The sequence below is a fragment of the Hyalella azteca genome, unplaced genomic scaffold (genome assembly GCF_000764305.2).
Source record: "Hyalella azteca isolate HAZT.00-mixed unplaced genomic scaffold, Hazt_2.0.2 contig7618, whole genome shotgun sequence".
NCBI classification, from domain to species: Eukaryota; Metazoa; Arthropoda; class Malacostraca; order Amphipoda; family Hyalellidae; genus Hyalella; species Hyalella azteca.
In genome coordinates, this window is record NW_025937739.1 from 195,498 (window position 1) to 205,679 (window position 10,182).

The following is a 10,182-nucleotide window of genomic DNA, read 5'->3' on the forward strand; positions in this document are numbered from 1 at the left end:
TCCTCAATTATCCTCACAACTCAAGAGCTCTCTTCGCTGTAGTAAAATACTCCTCAACGTTGTGCGTGCGTGAGTAAAATGTAGAGTAGTTAAATGAAATGTCTAGCGAATGAATACATGCTAGAGCCTAGAAGTCAGGACCGATCTCATGGAGAGTTCTTTAATATCTAATCTAATACTGTATCAAATGAGATTACTGTACTATACAGAATTACAACGAAATAGCTTGAACCATATGATTTTAGTACGACGTTCTTCATTAAAAGTGTGCGCGAGCTCACGAGAATTTCAGCAATAGGAGCAAAAAGATTGAAAGCTTGAATTTATGTCAACTGAGCCCAGCAGTTCTTCTTGACGATTCTAATCCCCCAAAAAATACAAATCAGGTATGAAATACCATGTGTCAAAATTACTGTTTAAGAATTCCACGTAAACAAGCATTTCCTTACTGGCTAGTGAACCCGAATGCTCTGGAACACGTCGGACACAATCTTATCGTCCATTACATCGTTCACAGTCTCTCATTCTTTAAGAGGTAATCAATTTTGCATTGATTATAACTTCGAAATTAAAGCATTCAAAATTATGAAAAACAAAGTAACAACCACAAAATATATAGATTATTTAGCATGTGGGCACGCTACTATTTACTATATTGAGCTAAATAATCTAAATCTAATTGAGATAAATAATCTCGGTGGCTGATGAACATGTGCACTGATTTGATTTTTAGACTTCTTGAGGAGCAGTGTGTTGTTGCGGAAGCTGAATAAAGTAGATACAAAATTTCTCCAGAAATTCCAATGGATGTTTGGAAATGATGATGCATCGCTTCCTTCATTCTAGGCTGCGAGTCAGTTCTTTGCTCCAGAAAAGACCTCGAACTTCATGGTCAATAATATTTTTCCGGAATTCATTTGATATGTCACACCGGAATGGAACCCCTAGTAAAATTAATCAGCATTATTATACATTTCTACTTACGTGGAAGTATGAACGAACTGATGTGTGGTGATGAACAACTAAGTAAGAATCAAGTCATAAACTGGTAATTTCTGAGCCGAATTATTGACATGGGCCGCTTGTACAACGTTCGAATGCTCGGTCACTTATGGAACTGAGATGAGCTTCGAAATCTCGCTCCCTTCATGGAAATTTACAAGGCAGCCAGGACGTTGGCCCTGTGATAAACTATCTGAATAAGAAATAATATTTGTTTACAGCATCATTCTCCGCTGTCGTTTTGATGGGAAGCGATCAGTAGATTGTTTGCTCGTGTAATAGAAAATTAAATTTGCGATAGTTACGGTACTCCATTTTGTCACTATCTAAGTAAAAATGACCGCTTTTATCACGTAGTAGGGAAAAGCCTCCCCCACCCAGATACGAATATTGGTTGGCTTATCAATAGTTTTATGACGATTTTAAAATGTGAGTTCTATTTTTGCGGTTAGTATTTGTTCGGAAAAATTTTTTTCTTGGCAATCTTTCCCATTTACAATTTACCTTCGAAAGCTTAGCTACTATGATCTACATTATACATAATGGAAGAAGATGTGTATTTGATTGCCGTCCTATCCATTAATAGAACTTGAATTCTCTTGCTTACTTCAAAATTTCATTTAGATTACATTTCAAAGCAGCTGTATTCCACGGGTTTGAGTAGTTTATAATAATAAATTACGTCACCGAAAATTGAACTAAACAATTAATATTCTAAACTGTATCGCATGTCATGTAATACAAGTCATGTCTACATGATTGAGATATATCACAATTACCTCTTACTATTCACTTGACGTTATAGATAGATGCGATGAGAAGTTCCTAATGTGGTTGGTTGTACATAACAACCATGAGTTCAGAAGACATTGCGATTACACATGTTGGGGAAATTGAATAGCATTTCCTTTATCCACAATAACTAAGTACATCAGTGATAAGCGAATCTTGGGCAGGCAGATAGTAAGGAGTTATCTCGCCGAGACGTATCTGCTTCTTTACGACTATAGACTTTATTGTCGACGTCATACGCAGACACAAGAGAAGTAATGACACCTACATAAGAAACAATTCATAAAGATGATTTTATGACAGCTTTTTTCTTGGATTTATAAAGTGAATTTATCAATAACATCTCAAACTTTCTTGGTTCTCAGCAACCATTACGAAAAAATCCCGGGTCATGAAGAGAATTATTGTCTCGTAGATATCGCTTTTACAATTGAACCTACTTGAAACAGCAGCTGAAAATTCTCATAAATGAGTAATCGATAACTCCCCTCATACAAAATAACATTAATTATTGTGAGTTCATACGACTTTAATGTTTATCAATCATAAGGGGCTAACATAAATTGGATTTTTCGCAATTCAACATATAGGTGACCACACTACTATATCTAGTCGTTTTAAATATAAAGTGCATTGGAGCAGGTTCATGTACTTGTGGCAAATATGCGTTTCAACTCGTTAACCGTATATAGAGTCGTTTCAGGACATTTCAATTCTATAAACGATACATTCAATCATTCTTTTTAATTTTCAACGCCCATTCTCAATTAGAGATTAATAGAAATTACTAATATCAAACTATGGTGTATTGTAACCGCTTAGTCTTAAAATTTTCATCCACTTCATCATTCTAATCACATAATCAGTACAAATTTATTACTTTACTTTTAGAAAATGTGCGCCAATGCACAACAGCGGCTATAGAAGATGCGCAGTTAGTATCCTTAACTCGATCGGTCTCTATATGAGTACTGTAGTGTTCAGAGAACTTGAACCAATCTATGATCCATTTAATGCAATTATTTTGGTCCAACGTTTGTTTGTTTCAATTTTACGATGTCCTGTTTTCAGTTGTGCAATGTACTCATGTTCATGTGTATAAAAAGCTACAACTACAGGGAGAGAGCAGCGGCCGGGATTGTGTACAAGATAAGCTCAGTTGTTTACGTTTTCCTCCACATCTGAAGCTGCGGCCACAGCTGGTGGTTCTGTCATATAACATAAAACGATTTTAACCTTAAAAATATAACGGTGTTGGTTTTACGAGGCCGTATTCTTCCCATCGGTTTATCCAGCACGCCACATTATGTTGTTCGTGCCGACATGCTGCAGAATCAACGCCTGGCTTTCTATCAGAAGATACTCGATGTGATCTTTCAATCAGAATTTCAGCTTAAAAAGTAACGATAGTTTCATTGGTAGTGATCCAGCCGCTGTGAGAAATGAATGCTGGTATGAATTTGGTAACGCAAAGTCTCAAATATCAAGACACAATGAACACGGACGCACAATTAGTTCTAATTTACACTGGCAATATGGTGCGACTAATATGTAAATGGAAGGAATTCCCAAAGTCATAATTCAATTTTCGCTTTCATCAAATATTTTATTTCGTTAAGAACGTTTCAAACTATCGAACTATTCATCATTAAAACGATACAGTTTTTTCGTCAATTCAACAACAATCGTTATCGTACTTTTCGACGATGGAGACATTCTACTCGAACTTGCCCTGTACCACAAACGTGATTTGTGCTGCAGTCTCTCAGCAGCTACTGAGCTACATCAGTTTTGTGTAGATCTGATCGCGTTGCATTGCTCAGATCTTCAAGAGACAAGTCAAGAGCATTATAATAATCGGCGGCAAGTCAACAAAACCTAATCTTCAGCACCAAATACTACCATTTTTTGTTACTATGTAACTTTTACGCACGGACGACATCGCAACGGAACGTGAAGCGAACGCACAATGCTCCTCGCAACACATCTCCCCTCTAGCTGCGCACCCTTCCAGCCTGATTGACAGCTCACAAGGGCGCCGTTGCAACAATTCCTCAGATTACGAGGGCACCCCTTTTACCTCGGTAAAGTTACGGGATCTTGCAGTTGTTTAGAATGATGAGATAATGGTATTAGTCTCGCTTGCAATTGCGTTTCGTGTTCCGAATCTTTATTTAAAAGCTCTCGCCCGGAATTAAACTTTTCTACTTTATTATAACAATTTTTTTCGAACATGTACCTTTATGATTTATTGCTTTTTTGCGAACCCTAGCATAGATTAATAATAATTAGTTATCAGCATTATAAATGAGTACATATTCTATTTCTCTCAAGCTATGTAATATATTTATAATGTTCGCGTTCATTTCCTATCCATCATTATCTCTTGCGAATTATTCCAGCTGACGAGGAAGCGAACTCACCAGATAGCACAGAATCGCCGTACAGCTTCGTTCATCTCAGTTGACGTTCAGTATAGACTCGTTTTATTCATGTGCCTTCGAGCGTGTAACCTCCTTCTCTCGCAGGGTGCATTTCAAATGGCTTCATTCCAGAGTAATGGAACATATATGAAGGCAATTTATTCAAGTTAGTAATAAATGCTCGATATAATGAATGCCCAACAGAGGTTTCTATCGCTTCGTGGCGCACGAGTGCAAAATATTGAAATAGTTAAATATTATCATCTTCAATGGTCTAGCAAACAATTATTCAAATGTTTTCACATCATATGAACGCTTCACTGCAGCTGCCATGTTCTTCTATTATGAGTAAAGTTATACACTAATTCTATATAAGTTTAGCGATTCTAGATAACAAGCAAATATGTGATGCGGAATGCGATTATTTTAGAATGTGTCAATTCAAATCGATTAATTTCGGATAACAATTCACTTAATACTTCACATTAATCTACATACAAAACGAAGCCAACTTCCTAACAATGGCCTAACATTTTTAAGGTATAAACATTCAAATATTCCTGCTTACATTTGTTTGTGTTTTTCTTCGCGCCGGTCGCTCAGCTAATTAGTAGAATGTTGACACGTGCGTTGATGGCAACATCCTTCACGTGCGTTGATGGCAACATCCTTCACGTGCGTTGATGGCAACATCCTTCACGTGCGTTGATGGCAACATCCTTCACGTGCGTTGATGGCAAAATCCTTCACGTGCGTTGACGGCAACATCCTTCACGTGCGTAGATGGCAACATCCTTCACGTGCGTAGATGGCAACATCCTTCTGAAATGTTAGTGGGCGCTTATCAATTCGAGTGACTCGATTCTGGTAACAATGATAACAACGAGTAACTTGTTTTCCGAATTTTACGATGACTATCATTAGCATTTATTGACAACTCGCATGCAAATAGTCCCGATTGTCACATTTTTCACCAGTTCTGTGAAGCGATTTCCTCAGGAAACTATGCAAGCTCACAGCTTGTGCGTCTGTGTCTCACAAATAAGCACGTGGTCAGATCCGGTGCGAGTGTCAACAATAATATTACGGATGTCTTAGTCACATTTTCTTAAGCTTCGTATAGGATGCAGAAGTCGAAGATCCCATTGGTAACAGCGCACTAAACCTTATCGTGCATGTGACTACTACAGCACGTAAGCAACGGATGCATGAGTTATGTTTTGCACGTCCACAGCAATAATCTTTGGATCTTTAGTGAATAAAATAATCTGTTACAGCTAAAGACCAGTGAATAAAAACTGAGGCGATGGTGGTGATCGCGTAATGACTCAGTCAATGGACTGTGTGTTTGGTATTCTTTTATCATTTTATTTATTAACTATATTTAGAAAAAATGAGATGTATTTCATAATGAGATGAATGTGATTTTTTCTTATTCGATCATATGCGAGGTATAAATATATTCATTAGTAACTGAACAAGGAATAAAATGAAATTTTTTATTCCTTTGTAAAATGGACACTGTCGATTTTCTTTGAAACCTGAGAATCTCATAATTTGTTATAGACATCATAGGATTTTAATAATATTAATCACTAATTTAATGGAAGAGTTACGATCTGATCTTTAATTCGAAACCAAAAACGCTGAAAGCAATCAATCAGAAACGCATATATAGAAAAGTATCTAAATTTGGTTCGCGGATAACGGTTAATGTCAGCTGGTCTCATAAGCATATATGAGGAACAAGTAACAATCATGTCGAATTAGTTCGCGTGTAGAACGCGTTGCCTGGCAACTACTTTAAACCAGAAGTTAACATGTATGTGAGTCTCATAACCTTCAGTTTTGCTTGGGCAGACACATAAACATGACAAGTGCGAAGATGCACAGCAAACTGGTTTGTTATGAGGAGCGTCTGCCTAGCATACCTTGCAATTACGGCGGCTCGCCTAGTCTCAAGTGCAGTAAATGTGCACTACCCCGTCTCACCGAGCAGTAAGAGTCTGCATGATCGAGCTAGACGGCGGCTCGCCTAGTCTCAAGTGCAGTAAATGTGCACTACCCCGTCTCACCGAGCAGTAAGAGTCTGCATGATCGAGCTAGACGGCGGCTCGCCTAGTCTCAAGTGCAGTAAATGTGCACTACCCCGTCTCACCGAGCAGTAAGAGTCTGCATGATCCAGCTAGACGGCGGCTCGCCTAGTCTCAAGTACAGTAAATGTGCACTACCCCGTCTCACCGAGCAGTAAGAGTCTGCATGATCCAGCTAGACGGCGGCTCGCCTAGTCTCAAGTGCAGTAAATGTGCACTACCCCGTCTCACCGAGCAGTAAGAGTCAGCATGATCGAGCTAGACGGCGGCTCGCCTAGTCTCAAGTACAGTAAATGTGCACTACCCCGTCTCACCGAGCAGTAAGAGTCTGCATGATCGAGCTAGACGACTAGTAAATGTGTCCAGGAACGTTAGACATTGTAATTGAACTTTTAGCTAAGATTTCATTAACAACTTTAAAAGCAACTACCCTGTATAGTACGCGGTGCACATTTCAATCGAACATGAGCACGTTTGAGTCAAAAGATATAAAAAAATCAATGACTTGATAAAGACACGCATCTCAATAGAAGATAAATAGGTGCGAGTATTCAAGTCTTAATGGAATTCCTGAGACGGTGCCTACCAAGCCCAAGTCGAATAGACAGGAAGTGGGCAATCTGGGCAATTTACGTCCCTTAGAGGTTTGTTCGGGCACCCATACTGATGTTTGTTATCTAATCACGCTCATACTTAATCCAATGCTCTCTAGGCCTTCCCACTAACTCGCAGAGATGGAGCGTGAAAGATCTAGCAAATGTGCGCGGTGAATGACTTCTTGCCAGGATATGGGTATAGTGTGCGATACATATGTTGTCTAAAAGCCTTCTTAGCAGAATTCGTAGCATAAAACAGAATTATAGCAGAATTTATAACATGTGACAGATTGTTAGCCGAATTTGTTACATAAAATAGAATTATTGCAGAATTTATAACATGTGACAGAATTGTTAAATTTTCATTTACACAATAAGAATTCATGATCGAGCTCACGTAAATGATATATTAGATCCAGTTTGAAAAAAAATTGTTCACGTAAATTTATTTACTGGAAAGTTAGGTGAAGTTTTGAAACAATCCATTTACAAAAACACGAAAAAGGTTTGTACAAATCTTTCATTTTGTTGGAAGAAAACCGAAATAAAAATAAAAATGAATAAAATGAAAAATGAATCGCAAGAAATTACAAACCACATTTCGGAATTATCAAAGAAACCATGAAAAATTGTATCGGTATGGGCTTCATACTAGTGCTTTGACGTTAAAAAGACAAAAAGTTTAGAGACTATTTAGAGGCGCAACGTAACGTTAAAATATATAATATATAATAGCGGTTTCAGCGTTTATTTGGCCGTAGGCTCTGCGCCAATCGTGCTACTCAGCCTACTGCTCTGAACTGTAACCATTGGGCCACCCTGCCTTTGTCATTTAAAATTTAAAAGACTTTATCAGCATTTAAAAAAAAGTTAAAATACTTTTATCATTTAAAATTTAAAAGACTTTATCAGCATATGTATGTCTCCTTGCGATTTCAGGAATTGTTAAGTCTCACATGCCACTAATCTTATCTCGTGGCAACTTAGTATGTGAGGTCTGTTCACACTATCAGTTTTGTTATAGTTATGCCGGTTTGAGAATTTATTTTTAGAACAATCCGCGAGCATTACTATGCGTGGAACGCATCTGTACTGAGATGCATGCCGCCAGAACTATATTGTCACTCCATTTGATTAATATCACTAATTGTAAACTATAATGCCAGTATGGGCAAAGGAGATTTGTTTTAATTTAGTTCATAACTAGTTTTTACAACACTTCTCTTTAACTTCACTTCTTGTTTGTCTGTCTGCTACAAATCTTTTAATCGATATTTAGCACACTTCTACCTCTCCAATCGATCTGAAATTTTGCAGATTTGCATAAAATAGGAGACAATGTATGAATCAATTGACAAAGAAAATATAATTTAAAAAATTGGAATTTTTTCAATATTAGAAAAATTGAAAAAATAATTTCGTCAAGGACAAATCTTATAATCGATATTTAACACACTTCTACCTGTCCAATCGATCTGAAATTTTGAACCCTTGCGTGATTCAATCGACAGAAGAAGTAATTTTGAAATTTTCTTTTATGTATTAAAAATTGATTTTTTAATATTCGAAAATAAAATTAGAAAGTCATTGTACACGTGTAACATTTGAGACGCTGGATTCTTTAGAAGTGTTGTCTTTAAAAATTAATTGTAAACTTATATTATTTTAATTTAGAATCGGGTTTAAAACAAAGTCGGCGCTTCAGTTGCAAGTGAGCGGATCGCGTTGCAGCCTGCAGATGCCGAGGTGTGGGTTACGTTCGCACGACATCGTTCACTGAGTTGATACACGTCTGCTGTTGCGTAACATAGCTGTTCAAAAGCAACATATATGATAGTAACATAGCTGTTCGCATGCAACATATATGATCGTAATATAGCTGTTCACATGTAACATATATGATCGTAACATAGCTGTTCAAATGCAACATATATGATCGTAACTTAGCTGTTCACATGCAACATACATGAGCGTAACATAGCTGTTCATACGCAACATATATGATCGTAACATAGCTGTTCACAAGCAACATATATGACCGTAACATAGCTGTTCACATACAACATATATGATCGTAACATAGCTGTTCACATGCAACATATATGATAGTAACATAGCTGTTCACATGCAACATAGATGATCGTAACATAGCTGTTCACACGCAACATATATGATCGTAACATAGCTCTTCACATGCAACATATATCCTGATATATGATCGTAACATAGCTGTTCGCATGCAACATAGATGATCGTAACATAGCTGTTCACATGCAACATATATGATAGTAACATAGCTGTTCGCATGCAACATATATGATCATAAAATAGCTGTTCTCACGCAACATATATGATCGTAACTTAGCTGTTGTATGATGAACTTAGGGGACGTTCTATGGGCTGTTTACCTATTTAGTGCGACGCCAAATGACAAATTTAATTTATTTATTTATGAACTATGATATATTACCATTAATAACACGAAATAGTGTTTAAAGAGTTATTTTTAGAGAAGTTTCGACCGTTGCCGATTTCAAAATATTTACAGTTAATATTTCAAAACTTACGGTTGAAATAAATGTTGCTTAACCAAACGGTTACTTCGACTGGTTTTGATAAAAAATTTCGCAACTTGAAGCCGCGGGGTTCGAACCCCGCAATCAGTCTAGTTTGTTAAGTTATCAATTTGCTAAAGTCGGACCTGCTTGCTAAGAAAATTATATTGTACAAAAATAGTTGAAGCTGCAGTATTAAAACTAAACAATGAAAGTTTTTTGTTTTAAGACTGAAATGATCATAATAGCGTTGTATTAAGATCGGATCAGTCAATATTAGTTCAACATCTAGTACCGAATGCTATCTAAAAAGTATCGACGCTTCTATGTTTGTGAATGTGTTCTTTCAACGCTACATTCAGGCTGTGAATATATTCTATTTGAACACTCCAATATGAAATTACAGTGTAGCAATAATTAGCATACTGCTCTCAACATTGAATTCGGGCAGCTCTACAAACGAAAGTACGAAACATTGCTAATTCCGCATCAATAGATTGACTGCAGCCAAAAAGATGTAACTTTTGCGTTTCTTCCTGAATCAGATAAGGAATTACTGACTATTCAAGCAGAAACTAAATAGATGTATTGTCCGGCACCGTGGGAAACCTTGGTCAGGGCGGATCGAGGCCGAATCGGCACCTCTCCGAACTTGCCTGCGGACTCGGTTAGATATGCACAATGAGAATCTAGTAATTACTCTTAATTAATTTCACACATG